This window comes from Mustela lutreola, chromosome 8, assembly GCF_030435805.1.
Source record: "Mustela lutreola isolate mMusLut2 chromosome 8, mMusLut2.pri, whole genome shotgun sequence".
NCBI lineage: Eukaryota > Metazoa > Chordata > Mammalia > Carnivora > Mustelidae > Mustela > Mustela lutreola.
Genome location: NC_081297.1, coordinates 122,492,732 through 122,515,400, shown reverse-complemented (window position 1 = coordinate 122,515,400; position 22,669 = coordinate 122,492,732). Strand labels below are relative to the sequence as shown.

General features: G+C 34.1%; 1 pseudogene; it reads right to left on the bottom strand.

The window, feature by feature from the left end:
- Positions 1-1,712: 1,712 nt before the first annotated feature.
- Positions 1,713-1,919, bottom strand: LOC131840102 (U2 spliceosomal RNA; annotated as a pseudogene).
- Positions 1,920-22,669: the final 20,750 nt, after the last annotated feature.

The following is a 22,669-nucleotide window of genomic DNA, read 5'->3' as shown; positions in this document are numbered from 1 at the left end:
TGGATTGAAAGTGGTGTGTAAGATTTTAAAAAAGAGAAGGAGAGAGAGAAAAAGAAAGAAAAGATTATTCTTAGTGTTTGACCTGAGCAAAGGACAAAGGGATGAATGGTGGGGGAACTTATTGAATTAGTGGAGACTTGGTGGGGGGACATATTTGGGCAAAAGTTTCCTTTGTGAAGTCTGAAATACCTTTTAGACATTAAAGCTGACATATGTAACAGACATTTGGTTATAGGAACCTGTTAATCCAGGGAGGATCCACAAGAAAAAAAAAATAAGTAAGGATTAAGAAAATTTGAACACCTTTGTTAAACAACTTGATCTAATTGACATTATTTGAATAGGACTGCAACAAGTACAAAATGTGTAAACTTTGTGCATGTTCCCCAAGGCAAACTTCTGCTTGGCTATAAAATGAACCTAACTCAAGATTAAAATCTTATAAGTTCTGGGGTGCCTGAGTGGCTCAGTTGTTGAGTGACTGGCTCTTGGTTTTGGCTCATGTCATGATCTCAGGGTCATGAGATCCAGTCCCAGGTAGGGCTCTGCACTCAGCACAGAAGTCCACTCAGGATTCTGTCTCTCCTCCTGCTCCTTTCCTTCTGCCCCTCCCCCAGTTTGTACATGCACACATACTCTTTCTTTCTCAAATAAATAATAAAATCGTTAAAAGACAAATATTACAAATTCTGAACTAAAACTATCATAGAATTAAATTAGGAACCAATAACAGTAACATATCTAGAATTAAACTAGTAACCAATGACAATAAAAGATCTAGACAATATGCAAATATTTGGAAATTAAGTACACTTTTGTAACTAAACTATGAATATTCTAAAAAACCACCAAGAAGTAGGAAAATATTTTCACTGAATAATGATGAAAACATAGCACATTACATTTAGCGGATATAGTAAAAGCATTTCTTAGAAACTTATACTTTTAAATCCCTATATGAAGAAAAAAATAACTAAAGCAATAATTCTAAGTTTTTAAGAAGCAAGGAAAGGAAAAACAAATTAATCCCAGAGTAAAAGTTATTTAAAAATAGTATAAGAGTGGGCGCCTGGGTGGCTCAGTGGTTAGGCCGCTGCCTTCGGCTCAGGTCATGATCTCAGAGTCCTGGGATCGAGTCCCGCATCGGGCTCTCTGCTCAGCAGGGAGCCTGCTTCCCTCTCTCTCTCTCTCTGTCTGCCTCTCCATCTACTTGTGATTTCTCTGTCAAATAAATAAATAAAATCTTAAAAAAAAAAATAGTATAAGAGCAAGCAATGAAATTAAAAAAAAAAATAAGAAAAGCAGTAGATAAAAATTTTAAAAGACAAAACTTAGTTCTCTCTAAAGGTTAAAAAACTTTCCAGATTTACCTACAAAAAAAAAAAAAAAGGAAAACACAAATTACCAAATTGAAGTAGAGATTGAATTAAATGAATTTAAACTGTCTTTATTTATAGTTAATATAATTATTTCCAAAGAAACTCCTAGGAAATCTATAAAAAATATTACTGGAACTAATAAGAAAATTTAGAAATTTCATTTCATACAACATAATATATAGAAATTAATTGTATTTCTATATGTTAATCAAAGCAATTAATAAAATTAAAATATAAACATTTATTTCAGTAACATCAAGAATAAGATAATCAGGGAGAAATTTAACAAATTTAACAGATAAAATGCAAGACCTCTATACTGAACACTGTATCATATTGCAAAGATAAATTGATAATAGAATTTCACTTATCCTCAAACTGATGTATAAACTCCAGGCACCCTTGATCCAAATTTCATCTGTCTTTGTTGTAAATATTAACAAACTGATCCTAAAACTTAAATGGTCATGCAAAGGATCTCCAACAAACTGATAAGAACAGATACTACACTTGATCTTAGCCAAAAGGCCGAGAAGCGATGGATCTCCAACAAACAAAACAATAATGTAAGGTAACAAATTTGGAGGAATTGCATTTCCTGATTTAAAGCCTTACTTTAACATGTGGTTATTAAAATAGAATAGCTAAATCTAGAAATATAGATAAGTGGACCAGAATGGAGAGTTCAAAGATATACTGATACTTACACAGTCAACTGATTTGCAACCAAAGCAACAAACAAAAAAATAAATCCTTTGAACAAATGGTGCACAAACTGTCTTTTGAAATAAAACAAAATATACTTAAACCCATACCTTATAGCAGACACTACCGTTAACTGAAGACAGCTCAAAGATCTCAACATAACTTTTAAATCTACAAAAATTCTAGAAGAAATCATAGGAGAAAACTTTCACAAACTTCACAAACTTAAGGTGGACAAATATTCTTTGGAAAGAATCATAAAGCACTAGTCAAAAAAAAAAAGAAAAAAAGAAAAAAAGAAAATTTGAACTAGACCAAAATTCAAAATATCTTATGAAAAGATTACATTAAAGACATAAGGGGACAAATTACATACAGGGAGGAAAAAAATATATATATATATTTATATTTATATATATTTATGTATGTTCTCTCTTTATATAAATATATATAAAGATTGACAAAAGATTTCTAGTAGATGTAAGATAACTGCTATATAAAATAATTGAAAAGATTAATTAAATATATGCTACCTTAAACAGGCATTTATTAGAAAAATAAAAAACATATGTCCACAAAGACTTATAAGAGAATATTAATAGTATCTTTACTTACAATAGCCAAACACTAGAAACAATCCAAATGTCTAACAATAGGAAAATGTATATACAAATTGTAATGTATTCAGAACATGTACTACCTCTCAATATAAAAGGAATAAATTATTGATACAACACAGTAATAGATTTCAAACTTCTTTTGTCTGGCAAAAGGAAAGAAACCAGACATGAAAATATATACTCTTTGAGTCCATTTACATGTAGTTCATTAACAAGTACTGCTAATTTACTTTTTACAGCAACAGAGGGAATGCTGCTGACCAAGTTTTGGGATTGACTAGAAAGGGGCACAGGTGTAAGTTTCTGTTGGTGACTGAGGCTAATAGAGCTATAAGACATGATAGGACTCATTGTAGACATCATGTCACTTGGTGATTATATACCTGGGGACAGCTGCTATGGCTATAATGGAGAGACTGACACTTGAGCAAGCAGCAGTTGAAGAGTGCAGTGGGCCGGTCCTAAAGATTCAGGCATTGGAATAACTGCGGTAGCCAGGAGCAAGTAGGGATGAAAGACTGATGCTGGAGATCTTGAGAATGAATGGATGAATTTTAATATTTCATTACTTATTCACATAGAAAATGCATTTTTTTTTATCAAGCATATGGTGTTGAATTCCACGTTCTTACATAGGCATTCTAATTCTACCACTTGACAAAAGATTCATTGATAATTTTTTTTTTAATATAATTTTTTATTTTTTATAAACATATATTTTTATCCCCAGGGGTACAGGTCTGTGAATCACCAGGTTTACACACTTCACAGCACTCGCCAAAACACATACCCTCCCCAATGTCCATAATACCACCCCTTTCTCCCAAACCCCCTCCCCCCAGCAACCCTCAGTTTGTTTTGTGAGATTAAGAGTCACTTATGATAATTTTTTTAAAAGTTTTTATTTATTTATTGACAGAGAGATCACAAGTAGGCAGAAGCAGTCAGAGAGAGAGGGGGAAGCAGGCTCTCCGCTGAGCAGAGAACCCGATGCAGGGCTCCATCCCAGGACCCTGAGATCATGACCCTAGCCGAAGGCAGAGGCTTAACCCACTGAGCCACCCAGGTGCCCCACTGATAATTTTTGAGCAACTAGTTTCCTTTTTAATATTGTTGTTAGCACATACTTCCATTATCAGGATCTGTATGTAATTAATCACCTAGAACCATACAAAAGGAGGTTACTATAAATTTAAGCCATTGTGGTTTAGATTAAAATGATGGCCTGTTCAGTGATGTTCTTCTGAAACTTTTCTATAAAACTGTACAACATATCCTAATAATTATGTCTTACTTGTTCTTGTAGCTGCATAAAAGAAATGCATTGAATCACTTAACTACTTTTCCCAAATATCACTAGAGAAGTATTTCATTCATTCATTTATTCATCCCACGAACATTTCTGGGTATTATGTGTCAGGCACTGTGCTAAATGCTGACAGTCTGGTCCAGTTTGGTTTCACAATGAAAGCTGTGTTATGTTAAAAACAATTCAGGATAATAAAAATTCAAATCAATATAATGTATTACTGTGTAGCTATAATAACAGGAAATGCTTTCTCTGTTACTTATAGTCTGTGTATTTCATCTTTAGAGCTTCAGGGCTCCTGTTAGTCCTTAAATAGTCAATGCAAAAATACTCAAGACATTATCTCCAAATGACCGTAGAACCTGGAGCTTAATAATGGACAGGACACGTTCTCTTAAGGAATGTGGGATTCACTTGTCAAAGGATAATTTAATTTCTGTCTTTTAAAGGGAATGAGGGGAATGAAACATTATATGCAAGTTTCTTATATATGCTAACAATTGTCCTAGACAATTTAACATAATTACATAACAAAAAATCTTCACAATTCCTGATTCTTTATCTCTGTTTTCATAGGAAATGGAGATTCGGACATACTGAGAGTTGTCTAACTCCATCTACCCACTGCAGAGTCTAATCTCTTCAGTAAAAGGCCATATACTTTCGTCTCATCTCATTCAGAAGCATTCTGAAGACTTCGTTAGAGTGATTCAAACAGAAATGATCACAGCATCTTTATGGGTACTTTTTGCTTTAGAGTTCGTAAAATGATTTTATATATATATATATATATATATATATATTCTCATGTGTCCCATAAAATGACCCTTGTTCTTGGCATACACATTGATAAAAGCATTTGGAAAGAATGATGCACGAGAAAGATCTTTTTGATGCCTTCTTGGTGGGAGCTAGTTTAATGTAATTAGGTTTATTTCAGAGGCAGAAAAATGAAACATGAATTTCAGAGCTTCATTAAGGAAACACCATTGTGTACACTACCCAAAGTATTTTAGTAAGATATTCTGGACCTGATTATTTTTGAGAGCTAAACACAATAAGGGAATACGCTAGAAGTTTTCTAGGTATGTCATTTCTCTCCTGCATCCAACACGGTTAATTACAGTATTGACAGGGAGGATTGGTAACAGAGAGCCACGTGCTGGAAATGATGAATATGACAAATGCTTCATCACTTCATTTACTAACATGTGGACTAAATGATGCTAGGAGTAAATATTCTAGTATAAAAATTTTCTACCATATTTGGGTTGAAAACAAAACCTTTTTATTCCAAAATAATGTTAAAGTCTACCTGGAAATTGTAAAAATAATACAGAGGTCCATGTGCCCTTTGCCTATTTTCCCTCAATGATAACATTTTACATGACTATAATACAATCATCAAAATCAGGTGGTTGGTACAATACTATAAACTAAATTACAGTCTATATTTATATTTCAACTGTTTAATTTTTAATTTTATTTATCTTAGTGTATTCTTTATCTATTGATACTTTCTTAGGAAAAGTTTTGACTTATGTTTCCATTGAGTTGTCAAAAGGTGTCAATTTTTATATTTACAGGCACAAGTTAGAAATGGAATAGAAAACTTCTTTCTAGGGGATAGAAGAAAATTCTGTAAGTTATCTCAGAGGTAAAAAAAAAAAAAAAGACATCTTGTCTACTTTTTTATGAGAATAGCTAATACAGAAAATTCTTCCTTTAGGGTTTGACTCACCATATTGAAAAGAATAGAAAGAAGGATAAAAGTACAATCTATGTTGAATATAATCTAGTTTACAAAATAATACAATATGTTAAAGTATAAACTATGTATCTTATATTGTCATTAACAAATCAATTAAAGCCTAGCAAGAATTTTTTATGGAAATTAGATTACCTATAAGTTACTGATAAAGGCTCAGTTTAGGCATTGAGACCCAGGTATTCCTTTATTTTATGGGAACTTCATGAAGGGGCTTTTGGAAGGTAAATATCTCTTGGTGATTTTCTTGTTGGAACATTTGGAGCAGAAAGCTCTTAACTGGCACCAGAAGCTTGTGTCACTGCAATTTAAATGTCCAGAATTAACTGTTAAGTCACTCTTTTATCATGATTTCCTGCTAAAATTCCCTTTCCTGTATTTTAAACTTTTGTTTGATTTTAGTTTTGATTATTTTACTTTTGTATTTTTCAATAAAGTAAATTATTTCACTTGCAATATTTAAAGTTCTCTATTATAAAACAACCATTCTAATCATTTCTATTGAAGCTTTTCCGTTCACAACAATATATCCAATAAAAAATAGAACTTTTCGTATATTAAGACATTTCCTGAGTTCTGGTATATAGCAAAGCAATGGTTCATTTCTGGAAAGATAAGATCCATAAAATCCGTATTTGGCCTCATAGGCCTTGGGCCAAATTGTAGTAATTTTCATTAGAAAATCACTTAAATGGGGGTGCCTGTGTGGCTCTGTCATTAAGTATCTGCCTTCTGCTCAGGTCAGAATCCTAGGGTCCTGGGATCAAGCTCCACATTGGGTTCCCTGCTCAGCAGGAAGCCTGCTTCTCTCTCTCCCTCCACTGCTCCCCTGGTTGTGTTCCCTCTCTCGCTGTGTCTCTCTCTATCAAATGAATAAATAAAATCTTTTAAAAAAAAGAAAAGAAAGAAAAAGAAAATCACTTAAAGGCATTGAGAGTGGTAAACTTAGATCTTTACAGTTTGTTTGGTCATCAAAGAAATTACTTTTTAATTAATTAATTAATTAATTAACTTATTTTAGAGAGGGACAGAGAGGGGAGAAAGGGGCAGAGGAAGATGGAGAGAATCCTAAACAGGCTCATGCTTAGAGCCTGATGTGGGGCTCGAACTCACAATCCTGAGATCAAGACCTGAGCTAAAATCAAGAGATGGATGCTTAACAAACTGAGTCACCCAGACATCCCCCCAAATATTACTTTTAAATTTTATTTAGTCTGCATTATTTTAAATTTTATCCCAACTCAGAGAAAGCTGTTTATATTTCTAAATTAGAGAAAAATAACCTTTATAAAGAGTAGACTACATAATAAGAATTACTCTAAGCATTTTACATGAATAATCATTCTAAAATTAAGTATTTTTTATATCCTTATTTTTTCAAATGACTGATAAGACAAAAAGAGATTGAAGAGAGGATTTGCACATTGTTTGAAAGAACTACCCCAAATCATCTAAAGATTCAATACAATTCTTATCAAAATCCCAGTGGGGACTTTTCACATAAATAGAAAACACAGTTCTAAAATTCATATGGAGTCACAAAGACCTTGGCTAGGAAAGCAATCCTGAGAAAGAACAAAGCTGGAAGCATCGCAATTCCTCATTTCAAACTATACTACAAAGATATAGTAAGCAAAGCAATATGGTACTGACATAAAAACAGGCAAAAGAAATAAAAGAATCAAAAACTCAGAAAGACATCTCCATATAAATAGTCAACTGATATTTCACAAGAGAGCCAAGAATCCGCAGAGTGAAAGAGACAGTCTCTTTGATAGATGGTGTTGGGAGTACTGGGGAAGCATATGCAGAAAAATGAAAGTGGACCCCTATTTTACACTCACAAAAATTAACTCAAAATGATTAAAGACTTAAACATAAGACCTGAAACTGTAAAACTCTTACAAGAAAACATAGAAAGCTCTAGACATTGGTCTTGACAACAACTTTTTGGATGTGAAAACAAAAAGACAAGCAACAAAAGCAAAAAGCAATAAGGGGACTACATTAAGTTAAAAAGATTCTGCATAGCAAAGGAAACAATCAATAATATGAGAAAGCAATATTTGCAAACAATAGTTCTGTTAAGGGTTAATGCCCAAATGTACAAAGAACTCTACTGTTCCATAACAAAGAATTTAAAGATTTTTTAAAAATTTATTTTATTTGACAGATAGAGATCACAAGTAGACAGAGAGGCAGGCAGAGAGAGAGGGAGGAGGAAGCAGGCTCCCTGCTGAGCAGAGAGCCCCAGGTGGGGCTGGTTCTGGGCTGGATCCCAGAACGTTGGGATCATGACCTGAGCCGAAGGCAGAGACTTTAACCCACTGAGCCACCCAGGCGCCCAATAACAAAGAATTTAAAGATGGACAGATGGAGCACCTGGCTGGCTCAGTCAGTGGAGCATGCAACTTTTATTCTCCGGGTTATGGGTTCATGCACTACATCAGGTGTAGAGATTACTTAAATAAACAACGTAACCCACTAACTAACTAACTTTAAAAAATGGGCAGATGAATTAAATAAATAATTTTTTCCCGAAAGATACAATAATGGTCAACGGCTACATGAAAAAATGTTCAACATAATTAATCATCAGGGAAATGAATATCAAAACCATGATGAACTATCACCTCATACCTGTGACAATGCCTATCATCAAGAAGATAAGAGACTGGGGCGCCTGGGTGGCTCAGAGGGTTAAGCCTCTGTCTTCTGCTCAGGTCATGATCTCAGGGTCCTGGGATCGAGCCCTGCAGCAGGCTCTCTGCTAAGGTGGGGAGCCTGGTCTCCCCCTCACTCTCTGCATGCTGCTCTGCTTACTTGTGTTCTCTCTGTCAAATAAATAAATAAAATCTTAAAAAAAAAAGAAGAAGAAGAAGATAAGAGATAAGTGTTTGCCAGGATGTAGAGAAAAGGAAACACTTGTACACAGCTGGTGGAATGTAAACTGGTGCAGCCACTTTGGAAAACAGTAGGAAGATTCCTCAACAACTTGAAACAAAAACCCCATGCTAGCAAATGACCCAGTAAACCCACTTCTGGGTATATATTCAAACGAAACAAAGACAATATCTTGAAGAGATATCTACATTCTCATGTTCTTTGCAGCATTATTTACTATAGTCAAGATTTGGAGACAAGCTAACAGTTCACCAACGGATGAATGGATAAAGGTGTGTTGTTACGTACACAATAGAACATTATTCAGACATGAAAAGGAAGTTGAGATGGATGGACTTTGAGGTCACTAGGCTAAGTGAAATAACAAGGAAAAAGACAAATACCATATGACCTCACTTATATGTGGAATCTAAAAAAACTGAACTCACAGAAACAGAAACTAGAATGGTGGTTACCCGGAATGAGGGATAGGGGAAATGCGAGATACTGAACAAATTGTACAAACTTCCAGTGAAAGGATGGCTAAGTTCTGGAAATCTAGTAATACAGCACTGTGAATATAAGTAACAGGACTATGTTACATTCTTGAAAGTCACTAATCGAGTAGATCTTAAATGTCTTCACCTCAAAAAAGAAATGGAGTTATGTGACATTATGTCACTGTTAGCCAAAGCTATGATGGTAACCAATAGTATAAGACATAAATGTATCAAATCAACACAAACTTATACAAGGTTTTATGCCAATTATATCTCAATAAAGATGGGGAAAAACACATATATAAATATTAGATAACTTGCTTTGCAACTCTACTGAAAATGGTTAAAATACTTAAATGAAAATTTGTTAGATTAATATGTGATATGAATTAAATTATATAATTTAATAATTTAACACATACACAAAAAAACCAAAATGACAGACCTAGGTGTCATCCCAACTCTGTTATATCTGCAAGTAATTCACTTACCACTAAGATTTGACATAATATAAATAATATAAACAATGATATAAACCTCAAAGGACTTGCTTTGAGGATGAAAATTAGATGAATGTAAAAAACATGCCTGACAATTAGCAGAGGGTCATCTTATAATCATTACTTTCTTAAAAGAATTTTACTACAGTGGAAACACATTAATGTTGGATTAAACAGACATTTCCAAAATCACATGTGTGGAGAGGAAACACTTGTACAAAGTAACATGAAAAATGAATATAACTGATCCACCCACCTGGGCTTCAATTTATAATTCCACTATTGAATCTCAAAGTTTAAAAATTTCCACTGTCTTTTAAGGATGATTTATTGTTTTATTCCCACTTCTCAATAAGACAAAGAGTTTTCATCTAGAACAGAATACATATTTCTAATCATGCCAATGCTAGCCGATTAAAATTTGCATTTAATCACCATAAAAAGTGCACTTATTTTGAATTCAGCTTCAAATCCAGAAGTGTAGAAAAATGGAAGGCATCCTGTTTTCTAAGACATTCTTCACATATTCTTCCCTTTTATGATAGATTCTGTATTATCCCTTTTATATCTTAAATATTTTCCCTTAGTTCATGATTTATACTCAACAGAAATATGGTGAGAGCAACATTTCAAGGAAATGATGTTCTGCTTAAGGAGGGGAGTCCTGGGGCCCCCTGGGTGGCTCAGTGGGTTAAAGCCTCTTCCTTCAGCTCAGGTCATGATCCCAGGGTCCTGGAATTGAGCCCCGCATCAGGCTCTCCACTCAGCAAGAAGCCTGCTTCCTCCTCTCTCTCTCTGCCTGCCTCTCTGCCTACTTGTAATCTCTGCCTGTCAAATAAATAAATAAAATATTTAAAAAAAAAAAAAAAGGAGGGGAGTTCTGTATAAGGAAAACTGAGGCAGTTTTGTGCACAGGGACACCTCATGGGACCTTTTCTCTGTGTTTTAAACTGTAGAAAGACTGTCTGATTTTTTTTTTTTTTTTTTTTTTTTTTTTTTTTTTTTAGGGAAAGGTTTTATCTAGTAGGCTCTACAAATCAGCCTGGAAAGAATTTAATTTATCCTCCTACATAATATTCAATATTCTAATAAGTAGTTCTAGAGCAGTATTTCAAACCTGGATTTTCTGCAACAAGAGCTTATCTCAGTGTGCTGTCAATGTCTTTGGGTTTTTGTTTTTTTTTAAGTTTGTAGGTTGGTTGCATAATATTTCATATTTTACTTTGTGCTTTCTCATCGAAAAGAATTTCCTTAATGTGTCCTTCTTCAGTTCATTGACATTTTGTAATTTCAGTCTTCAAGATCATTTATTCTTTTCTCATTTTTTGTCAGTCATTACCATGTGTGGGTGCATTCAGTGCGTAGCTCTAGGATGCAAATATTTATGAACCTTTATAATAGTGAGCATTTTTATTTCTGTATTAGAGAAGAAGAAATGGCCATAAATAGTTTTGACTGAACTTGGTTGCTCAGTAAACCAAGGAGAGGACATAAAAATTTGAACATTTCCAAGACAGTGTGGTTTGGTAGAATCATTGCTTAAATAAGAAGCTACATACAAGAATTTTATAAAGGCAGTACAACCTCTGAAGAAGGTGTAATTGGGAACCCCACTGGACTACAAGTTTAGAGAACAAGTTTTATCTCTGGCTGGTACTACTTATGACTTTGCCCAAGTTACCTAAATTTCCTGGGTCTGCTTTATGTCATATAGGAAAGGATGGAATTGAATTCATAGAACTTTAAGAACATTTCCAAAACTGAAATTTATAATATTCTTTGGTTTAATGCTTCATTAATGGACCCTTAAATCACATAGTGCTTTTGCACAGGGAAGGGAAGAGAGAAAGAAAATAAAATGTTGACTTCTGCTACATATTGGTTGATTTGTTTTATTTTCATTGTCAGAGAGATATTTAGAGAAAAGTACCTTATAACTTGCTCAAGCTCACACAGCTAGTAAATGCAAACACTCTTTTTAAGAGTATAAATCATGAACCAAGTGAAAATCAGGAATTCCAAATCAAAAATTGGCTCCCAGTCGCATTCTCCTGCTAGACAGCAGTTACTTTCAGTAGTTAATGTCTATGTTTGTTTTCCAGTAGAAATTCAAATATACTTCAGCATGTTCACCTGTGTTACAGAGATGTATCTGAGTAGTCAGGAGTTAAAAATTAGTATCTCATCTTTACATATTACATTTCTTAAAGATTAGGAAAATATATGCTTATTAGTTAGTAAATTCACTTTGTCTTAAATGGCTTAAACTAGGTCAGCATTAAGACTTTTACTATATATCTCACTTAAAATAATAATCTTTACATTTTAAGAAAGCTTAATAATAGAAATTGCCTTAGGTTCTTGTTATGTGCAGTTGCACAGCAGAATTTTCTAGTATTACTTCTTAGCAAGTTCCTCTATGTTCAGATAATATGGACAGCTCCATATCAAGAACAACTTTACAGGCTTTCAAGGTTTGTTTTTCAAATTTTGGCAAACCAAAATTTGGTTTCTAAAAAATGGTGGTTGAGAGTCTGCCTTGGGCTCAGGTCATGATTTCCAGGTCCTGGGATTGAACCTTGCTTATGGCTTCCAGCTCAGCAGGGAGTCTGTTTCTCTCTTGGCCTCTCCCCCTGTTTGTGCTCTGTCTTCCTCTCCAGAGAATAAATTAAACAACAACAATTTTTTTTTTTTTTTTTTTTTTTTTTTTTTAAAGAACATCATTAGGGCACTTGAATGGCTTGGTCAGATAGGCATCCAATCCTTGGTTTCAGCTCAGGTCATGATTTCAGGGTCCTGAGATCAAGCCCTGTGTTGGGTTTCCTATTCAGAGCCAGTCAGTCCCCAGCCTCCTCTCCCTCTCCCTTCCCCTGCTCAGATGTACACGTGCATGCGCGCTCGCTCTCTCTCTAATAAATAAATACATATACACATAAATAAAATCTTTAAAATTATAAAAAATAAAAAGAACATTATCTTTCTGTATTTTGTCCTCAGGGGGGAAAAAAGAATGTGTTGTAGTTCTAGATGTGAGGTTTTTACATGATGTAAAGATAGTTTCCTTCAGGAACATTTCTGATGAAGGTTACTTTGCGTCATGCCATCCCTTGTTTCTGTATTCCAAACCTTGTTAGGAAATCCCTTTCAGGCAGGCCTGATGACCTGAAGCATTTAACATTTGTAACCTATTTTCTTAGAACTTGCTTTTTATTTTCCGTGCTGAGCAAGCCTGTGAGTTTGACCTTTGATATATAAAAAATGCACTTCGAGAAGTTCGAACAAGGAGAATTATGGTGCTTTGTCATCTTTTATGACATCTTCTTTTTTGAAAAAAGAAGATTTTTAAGAACAGTGTGAGCACGCATACAACTGAGCAAAATACATATTTACTTTCTGTAGCACATTTTCTTCCCCCAGGTATATTTATGGATTAGCTTATACTCAATACCTTATGAATTTTTGTTTTTACTACAAAGACAGATAGTATTACTTTGCCTTCTTCTTGTCTTTATATATTCTTCTAGTCATTACTTAGAAGGCAAGAACAATTAAGTAACTTTGTGCTACATACTTCCAATATATTTAGTTTGCTTTTCAGGCTGAATATGTAAGAGTATGCATTTAAATTTCCTAGGTGAAAATAACTCGTGTCATTTTTAATAGTAAATATGTTTTGTTCATTCGAAATATCCTAAGAAAGCATTCACTCAATCTGCCCAACGTAACAAAATTTCTGGTCACTCATCATCTTCTTTCACATAAAAGTAATAACAACAATAACAAAAATTGAAAGGAAGTATAATTAAGTAGCCATATTTCCTATTCTTCTTTTCCTCCCTTTTTTCATCCTAGTTTTATTTTTCTGTATACAGGTACCATTCAAATTTTTCATTTGCATTTGGTGCAGTTACTCACTTTACTTGGACTGTACTTAGTACTTCTAAGGCAGAACTTATAAAAATTACTTTTATGAATACAGGCTTTAATATTTCACTCATTTGACATATTTATTGTGCATGTGTTAATGCAGAACATTATCCTAGATGTTGGAGATACAATGTGTATGATACTTGGCACTCTCTTTTAAGAAAATAGGCAATTAATTGTGTGGTCTATAATTTATTTGATGGGCGTAAGTACAGGGTGCTGTAGGAGAACATAGGAGGCCCACTGATCTCATTTGGAAGTAATGGAGGAGGAGGCAAAGGGGGAGAAATTGTATTTTAGCTACAACCTGGAGGGTGAGAAGGAATTAGCCAGATGAAGAATTATATTAGGAGAAAAAAAGATTCGAAGGCTTTAAGAGTTTATTCAGATATACCTCAATTTTTCTTTCACACCTCAGTTGATAAATATCAAACTAGAATGTACCTTGGAGAGCATAGCCAACCCCTCATTTTATGGTTGAGACTCATGGTCTTAATATGACTCCTCTCAAGTGATACAATAAATTAATCACATAATCAGAGCTTTGACCCAAGGCTCTTACGAACATCTATTCCCCTGAAGTTTCCCAGTAAATTCCGTCTTCATGAGTCCTCCGGCAATTTCTATAGAAACAGTTAGCAATTTAGATCTAGAATAAGATTACCTAAAAATTTCTTTAAAACACATGGTGTTTAAAGTTGTAATTTAAAAAATATATTATTGGCCTTAATCAGTTTTCTAGATTGCTAGAAAAAATTTAACTAATTTAGTGAATTATTTTTCCCATCTTAATAACTAGGTTGCATTGAACAAACCAAACAATTATATGAGGATGAATGAATGTTATTGCCATATTATAAAAAGAAATGTTCAATTATCCACAGTTTAATTTGGTCATGTCATAATGACAGCCATGAAATGGAAATCAGTTTCAAAATTAAAGAAAGATGCAAAGTATGTTTTGGTTTAATTGCTTGAATTAAATTTCAGTAAGGAACATATATGGAGGAATCCAGGCTGAGGAAATGAGAGTATTAAGCATTGATTGTCTGAAAAATGTGAAAATTATCTTACTATATTTTGTAGTGTTGTCTATTTTGGGAATTAGGATTTTTCTTTTTCCAGAGAGCAATATGATATAGGACTATGTTTTTCAAAACTTATAACATTTTAAAATACTAAAGGGGTGATTTCCAGAGATCCCAAAACATAATCATTTATTACCAGTGTCAGGATAAAAGATTTATTACAAATAAGATTGTTGCAGTCACGGGGAGAAAAATCATAACTGACAGTTTAGCCATTCTCTTAGAAGACAATGATTTCTGCTACATTTTTACTTACTAGGGACATATCCAGATTAAGTAAGATGTCAACAGGTGGTTTGTTATATTGACTCCTCCATTAACAAGTACTACAGATATATTCAGGGTATTATACTGTAGAATTTCCCTAGATAACATATGTCTGTGAAATTGGACACCAAGTATGATGTCAGTAGAAAGCTACCAGCTCCAAATGGAGACCAAAGAATCATTGAGTTATCACCCATAAAACAACAGAATGAACTATGTATCAAATAGTGAGTTATACTAATTTGCTGCCAATCTTAATAGAATAAAGCAAGATGGCATCTATTAGCCAATGGAAGAAAAAGACGGTAAGTTTACTGGACTTCCAATTACCACACCACCCACCTAGAATTGTTGGTCAACCTGAAAATTGCTCTCCTTATATTTCTTTATGGACTGCTTTTTCTTATTTTTTTTCTTTTTAAAGTGCCTTTTATTTTCTTTCACTTCTACATTTTTTAAAGATTTTATTATTTACTTATTTTAGAGAGTGAGAGAGAGAGAGAGTATGAGTAGGGAGAAAAGCAAAGGTGGAGGGAGAGAGAACCTGAAGCAGACTCAGTGCTGAGCTAAACACAGAGCCCAACATGGGGCTCTATCCCAATCTTAAGATCATGACCTAAGCTGAACCCAGGAATCGGTTGTTTAACTGACTGAGCTACGCAGGCGCCTCTCTTTCACTTCCATATTGAGTAGAAGTGTGAAAAAGTAATGATTTCTACAATAGATAAAAAAGAGATTGATAGGGACAAATGTGATACATTTTGGTCTGTAAAAGTTCTTACCAGGAAAGCCTCCTTCTTTGAGAACTGATTACACAAATTGCAACATAAAAACTTGAGTTTTAAAGTTAAGCAACTTAACTTGCCATCTAGTGCCTCAGAAACCCATGTGCTTTAGCATCTGTCCCAGAGTTTTTAGTTTTCAAGGAAATATTACTATTAGTTGTTGTATTGAAATAAGATGGGATGTATCATGTAGACAATTTGTACCTCCAGCTTTGGTCATGATCTAATCTAGTGGTATGAGATACATGTACAGAAAACAGAGTTCTTATTATAACTGTGTAAATTTGAAAGATTTACTTCTATTTACTTCTTTACTAAAGAAACTTTTCTAAGATAGAGGAAAGTGAGGTAACTAACATCTCTTTTTCAAGGACAGTGTTCAGGTGTTAGCTGATAAGTGAAGTGCTCTCAGAGTTAGGTGGCCAGATACAGCTAACTCTTTCCAGTCTAGGTAGGATTAGGAATTCTGTATCCTATTGACCCAGCCCTGTACCAACCAGTTTAGGTGTGGCCTCTGTTACACCCTAGGAGCCACACAAATGTGACTTGGCCACTAGTAGTGGACCTAACGAAATGGGGAAACATACACTTTTGAATTTTAGACAAAATATATGTGGGGATCGGAGGTTGAGCAGTCCTGCCCTATAGCAGAGAAAAATCTTGATGACTTTGCTACAGTGATTTTCTCCAGTCTTCTCGATTTACAAATATTTATTTTTTTGGTTTGGTAACACATTTCTTTACTTTATGGTAAACTCTTAAGGCAACAATGAATGTAAAGTAAACAAAAGTCAATGTCCAGTGAAATGCCTTTGGCATTTTAATATCTCTGGAAAGTTGATGATAAGCATGTACCTTCCACAAGATGTTTGCTGATATTTACCACTTACTATGGGAGCCACAGTGATATACTTGAGCCCACAAAGACCAGAAACTGCCACAAAGTCTTGCCATCTACTACAAAAATTAAGAGTTATTTTAAGAACCTGGTAAGTATGATTACAATTTACTCTGTAAAGTCTGATTTTGCGTTTAGATAGAATTTCTTGCTTTTTAATTCCAGGCTTTCTTGCACACATAAAGAATGTGAAGCAATAGCTGTGATACTAGTTCCCATCCACAGAAGAAGAATTTCAAGAGCATTTAAATACAAATTTTACATGTTATCAGATACTCTAAGTAGAATAACAAAAAAATTAATTCTGATAAATGTGATATTGTTTCATCCAATTCATGTAATCTAAAAAAAGTTTCTTAGCTGAAAGGTGAAATATCTGATGTCTTGAATGCTATTATGTTCAAAATTAAATGTGATTTTTTTGAGGTGACAGTGTGAATCCAGTTTTTGCTAGAGCACATTATGGAGGAAAAACCAGTTCTCACTAATTAGGAAAATTTAAGAAATTGAAATGTTCTTGGAATTGGTTATGACAAACACGTAATTTGTAATAGTGCAGAAACAGCCTGCATTATTATATCAGTCCAAAAAGAATTTGCAGTTTCAAAATGCATAACTACTTTTATACAGACATAGGGAAAGTAACTTTTCTGAAATGAAGCAGATGTTGAATACTTCAGCTTCGCAGTGTTTGCTTTCTAACTTAGATTCCTTTCATCAATTTGATTTTAAAACATATATGAGCTTTTGAAGTCTACTTTGTGAATCAACTGCGTATACTACGATACTTTAAAAATTTTTTGGTATATCAGCCCTTTAAATTTTGTTTACATTTTGTTTAAAATTTCTTTGAAATCTTTCATCAAAGTATTAAATAAATAGAGCCCCAATTAAGTTTGGCTTTTGAAGCTTTTATTGAATCAAAGTTTTATTTAAAATAGAATGAGAAAACAGGAAAACATTAAAATTTATCCCTGTGAAAGCAAGGGAGGAACTGAGCAAATTAGATGATGAGAGTTTACACAGTGTTTAAGATTTAATTTCATAATTGTGCTTTAGAATAGTTCCACTTGTATAAGTCTCTTTTGATTGCATTCCTATTTTTAATTTGATAAATTTACATTCTATAAAGGAACAGAAATTAAGAAGCCTTATGATTTCACAGCACCTAAGTCTGGCAAACCAATAAAAATTCACAAAGATATTATTTGATGAATTTTATCTTGCAAAAACATTTGTCTAAGAAAGGTACTCAATGAGTCAAAAATATAGTACTTGTGAAAACTCATGGGTTAAAATGTTCGCACCTTCAGTTGAGAAAAAACAATTAAGAATTGAGAACTTCCACTTCACAGAACTTAACTCTGATCTTGCTAGATGGTTCAGCACCTGCGAAGTATTTTCATCTATTAAAATGTTGGAATTTTTAGGGAGGAGTCAATTGAAGATGCCAGTTTTATTTCAGCTCTCAACTAGTCATAGTATAGATGGTATGGTTCCCCTACCTAGAATGGACTGTCTATTCAGAAGTCCAGAACATTCCAGCTTTTCCATGGGCAGTTAATGCATATTACACTAGTGGATGTTACAGTGGGAGGCATTAAAAAATTCTACACTGACACTTTTTATTTTCAAGCATTTTTTTAATTGTACACAGAAAAGTACACAAATTATAAGTGTACAGCTAAGTGAATTTTCAAAAAGTGAATATGTCTGTGTAAGCAGTGCTCATCATACACAGAACATGACCAACATCCCAGACACCCCCACACTCCCAGGTCACCTCTCACCTACTACACTCTCACCCTTAGGGGAACCTATATCGTGACTTCTAAAAACAGATATTTTTAATGCATGTTATCATGCATTAAATGCATGATAAATTCATGCATGTTATCAGTTTTGGACTTTCTATGAATGGAATCACACATGCTTTTTACATCTGATTTATTAAATGTTATTTTCATGAGATTCATTCATATTGTCTTAAATATTGGTAATTTTTAATATTTTCATTTCTGTATATTATCCCACTGTAAAATTCACTATAAATCACTTACCTATATTACTCTTGTTGGATATTTGGACTGTTTTTAGTTGGGGCTATCCTGTATAAATGTTATGAATATTCTTATACATGTCTTCCAGTAATTTATGCATTTTCTTAATGTAAACTTTCCAATCCTCATTTTATTTTTAAAATTTATTTTAAATAAATTAAATCTTTTATTAAAACAATTTTTTCCCCCCAGATGAATGACAGAACAGTTTAATGCCCGGAGGAGATCAGAAAACATTTTATACTTTTTACCATAATCTTCTACCATGAGTTTGTTTTTCCTACAATCGTATATTCATTAATTTTATTTTCTGCTCAAACTTGGCATCCAGTGTTAGTCACCTTATAGTTGAAAGGTCATTAAAGGATGTCCTCAATTTTTAATTAATTCTTAATCAAACTTTAACTGACTTTTCATAATCTTACAGAAAAGATCTAATAATCAGTGTAAATCTCAACTATAGTATACTTGATTCTACCTAATTATAGACTTTGTACTTTTGGAACAATGGAGTTATAAATTAATAAATTAGTCATATAAATAAGCTGTCCTTAAATTTATTGACAATACTTTTTCTGCAAATGCCAAGAATAGTTAAAGTAGAAAAATTAAATTGTTTCAAACCTTTTCTGGAGAATCTTCAGGAAAAGCAGTTACTCTTACATAAAATATATAGCAATATAGATTGGATATTAAACACTTGGAATGGAATTAATTCATGACTGGGAGTTTTTTTTTTCTTTCATCTGAGAAGCAGGATATTTTATTGAAATGGGATCAGTTGTTTTGATGGTACATTTTAACATTATCTATTTTTGTACATATTAGCTTTGCAAAATTTGAAATTACTTGATTGAAATCATATGAACTCCTTGAAAAAAATCAAGACTCGAGGAGGAAGTCTGTTTTCTCTAGATACTTCTGTGTTTAAGAGGCATGTTAGAAATGGAAATTAGCAGGGAACTACTAGTAACTAATTAAGTGTAGGGGAAATTCAGCCAATGTAATATCACTTAACTATCAATTTATATGCCTGAGTCACTGAATACTTAGTGATATTATGTTTCTGTTTCTAAATGTTTAGTAAAATAATTTCAACCTCTATATTGCTGAACCAATTTCAGTAAATTCAGACCTATGTAACCAATATAAATATAAGTTATGAAATAAAATGGTGTTAGATAGAATATTAGTTTCTTGATACTGGAACAAAAAATGATGGAGTTCTTCCAAACATTTTTTTTAGAAAGAACTGGAGAAAAAAAAAAACTAACAAATCAAATCAAACAGATTTGGATTCGACTCAGGATAATAAGAACACCACCACCAGTGGCAGCAAAAAATAATAATAATGATAGTCATCCACAGCACTCATTGGGGTTGAGTGTGAGCTGGGCCTCGTTTTAGCCCTGCTTTTTCAATGACTCATTTTATCCCAGCAAAAACTGAGACGTAGGGAAGTTTGGTACTTGCACCATGTTGCGGAGCTGGTAAATGGGAGACCTAGAGCCGGAGCCAAGGCGATCTAATTTCAGTGTCTGTTCTTTCAGCCCCTCTAATGGTTTTCACTGGAATCAAGAGGGATGGATCTTTAGTCGGAAATAATAGACTCGAGGTTGTCATAGCATGATTTTTGTCTTTTTAAAGTACTCCTTCATCTCATAAAGAGCTCATCGTCATCCTGCCAGGAGAGCTCCATGAACGGGTTGTCCTACATGATGGAGCGAATTCCTCATGTCTGCTTCGAGGTGACGGGGTGTGCAGCACCTCTAAGCGGGTGGTGAACACAGTCCAGTGTTGTTTCAATGTGCTTTTGGCTTTCCTGGCCCTACAGTAAATGATCTTTTTAAAACTCAAGGTTTTCGTGGTTTTTTTTTTTTTTTTTCCCCCAAGCTCCTCTCATTTTTATTCCTAAAGCACATTTTTCGCTGCCTTCTCACCGCCCACATCAAGGTCAAATACCTCTCTTTCCCACCGCTGTGCTTTTGCTCTTGCCTACACCATTTCACTCATTCCTCCTACCTGCTTCCCTAATGTCTCCTTTCATTTTAAACGAGTGTGTCTTCCACCTACCTGCATGAAGATCTAAAGATTCCTTTAGCGAATTCTAGCGGCTGGTATATAAATAGGTCCATTTTTCTCTCAGGCAAACTTACTCCAAAGAATGGTACATTTGTTTTTCCAGTAAAATATATGCCCAATACTCTATACATACTCTTCCAAATGCGAGTAATGAAATGAATACACTTCCTTACTTACTGAGTCTTAACAATGAATTACGGATTTTTTTTTCATATGAATTGATAGGAACATGACTTGAGTTTATTATCCTTTATGTTTTTTAAAAAAGATTTTATTTATTTGAGAGAGAGTGCGCACAAGTGAGAGAGCACAAGCAGGGAAAGGTGAAGAGGGAAAGGGAGAAGCAGACTCCCCACTGAGCAGGGAGCCCAAGGCAGGGAGGGCCCTGAAATCAAGACCTGAGCTGAAGGCTGCCATTTAACTGACTGAGCCATCCAGGTGCCCCTGAAAATGTATTATCCTTTATATTAAGAAGAATAATTCTGGGATGCCTGGGTGGCTCTGTCAGTTGAGTGTCTGCCTTTGACTCAGGTCGAGATCCCAGGGTCTTAGGATCAAGTCTCATGTAGGGCTGCTTGCTCAAGCAGGGAGCCTGCTTCTCCCTCTGCCTGCTGCTCCATCCCCCCCCCCCCCACAATACTTGTGTTCTCTCTCTCTCTTTCCCTCTCACAAATAAATAAATAAAATCTTTAAAAAAAAGACTTCTAGTACTATATTTTTATATTAGTAGCTCTCGTGTTTATGACTTTTGCATTACCTTCTTGTTAGCCAGCAATTATGAAATCTTGACTAAGCCATTTTATATTATTTTTGAAATCTAGAGAAATGTTTAATACAAATAAAGATGTTCTATGCAATAGATTTTGTAACTTTGGTTAATTCATTCAATAATGTTATTTGGCGCCTACTACGGGCCAGGCAATACTGTTCCCACAAGGAATACAGTGGTATGAAAGACACTGAAAGTCCCTGTTCTTAGGGAGCCTACACTCTCTCTAAAAGGGTAGATAACAAAAGAGTTAACAAAAAAACAAAGTAAGATATTTAATATCTTAGAAATATTAAAGATTTTTCAGTTACTGATCAGTGGCCCAAGGAGATAAATGAATTGAGGGGAGAGGAGTCTAACAGTACTAGGGTCAGGTACAAGTAATTTCATACTTCCATATGCAATACTTGCAATTGTAGATTTTCAAGGACCTTACAAAACATTGCTATACATGATGTTATCTTCCAGTATTTCAATGTGATCCATCCTGGGTTGCTTACTTTGGAGACTGTGTGTGGCCTTTCAGCACTGGAATGAGAGTGGGGAGAACAGGCTTTCACTCTCATGCACAAAACCTTAGGATGTAAAAAGAGTTTCTTATTCATAAAGTCAGGGTGTTTTTTTTGTTTTGTTTTACTAAGGAAACATAGACTCTTTTTAAAAAAAAATACATTATTTTATTTTAAAGATTTTGTTTATTTATTTGACAGAGAGAGACACAGTGAGAGAGGGAACACAAGCAGGGGGAGTGGGAGAGGGAGAAGCAGGCTTCCCACTGAGCAGAGAGCCCGATGCAGGGCTTGATCCCAGGAACCCGAGACCATGACCTGAGCAGAAGGCAGACGCTTAAGGACTGAGCCACCCAGGCGCCCCAGGAAGCATAGACTCTTAAAGAGTCTTTGGTGTAAAATGGGAACTATGAAATAAAAATGAGAAAAATTTATCTTTATTTATAAAACCTCTAAGTGAAATATTTAGTATTTCCTTCAATAAACTGATAACCATATCATTACTACCTGAGAACTTTTCACCAGCATAAATCAGATCTTTTTGTGTTATATTACAGTTGTTATGGGTACCCAAGTTATCATTTATTACCATCACTATTGAGAAATTATAATTACTAGAT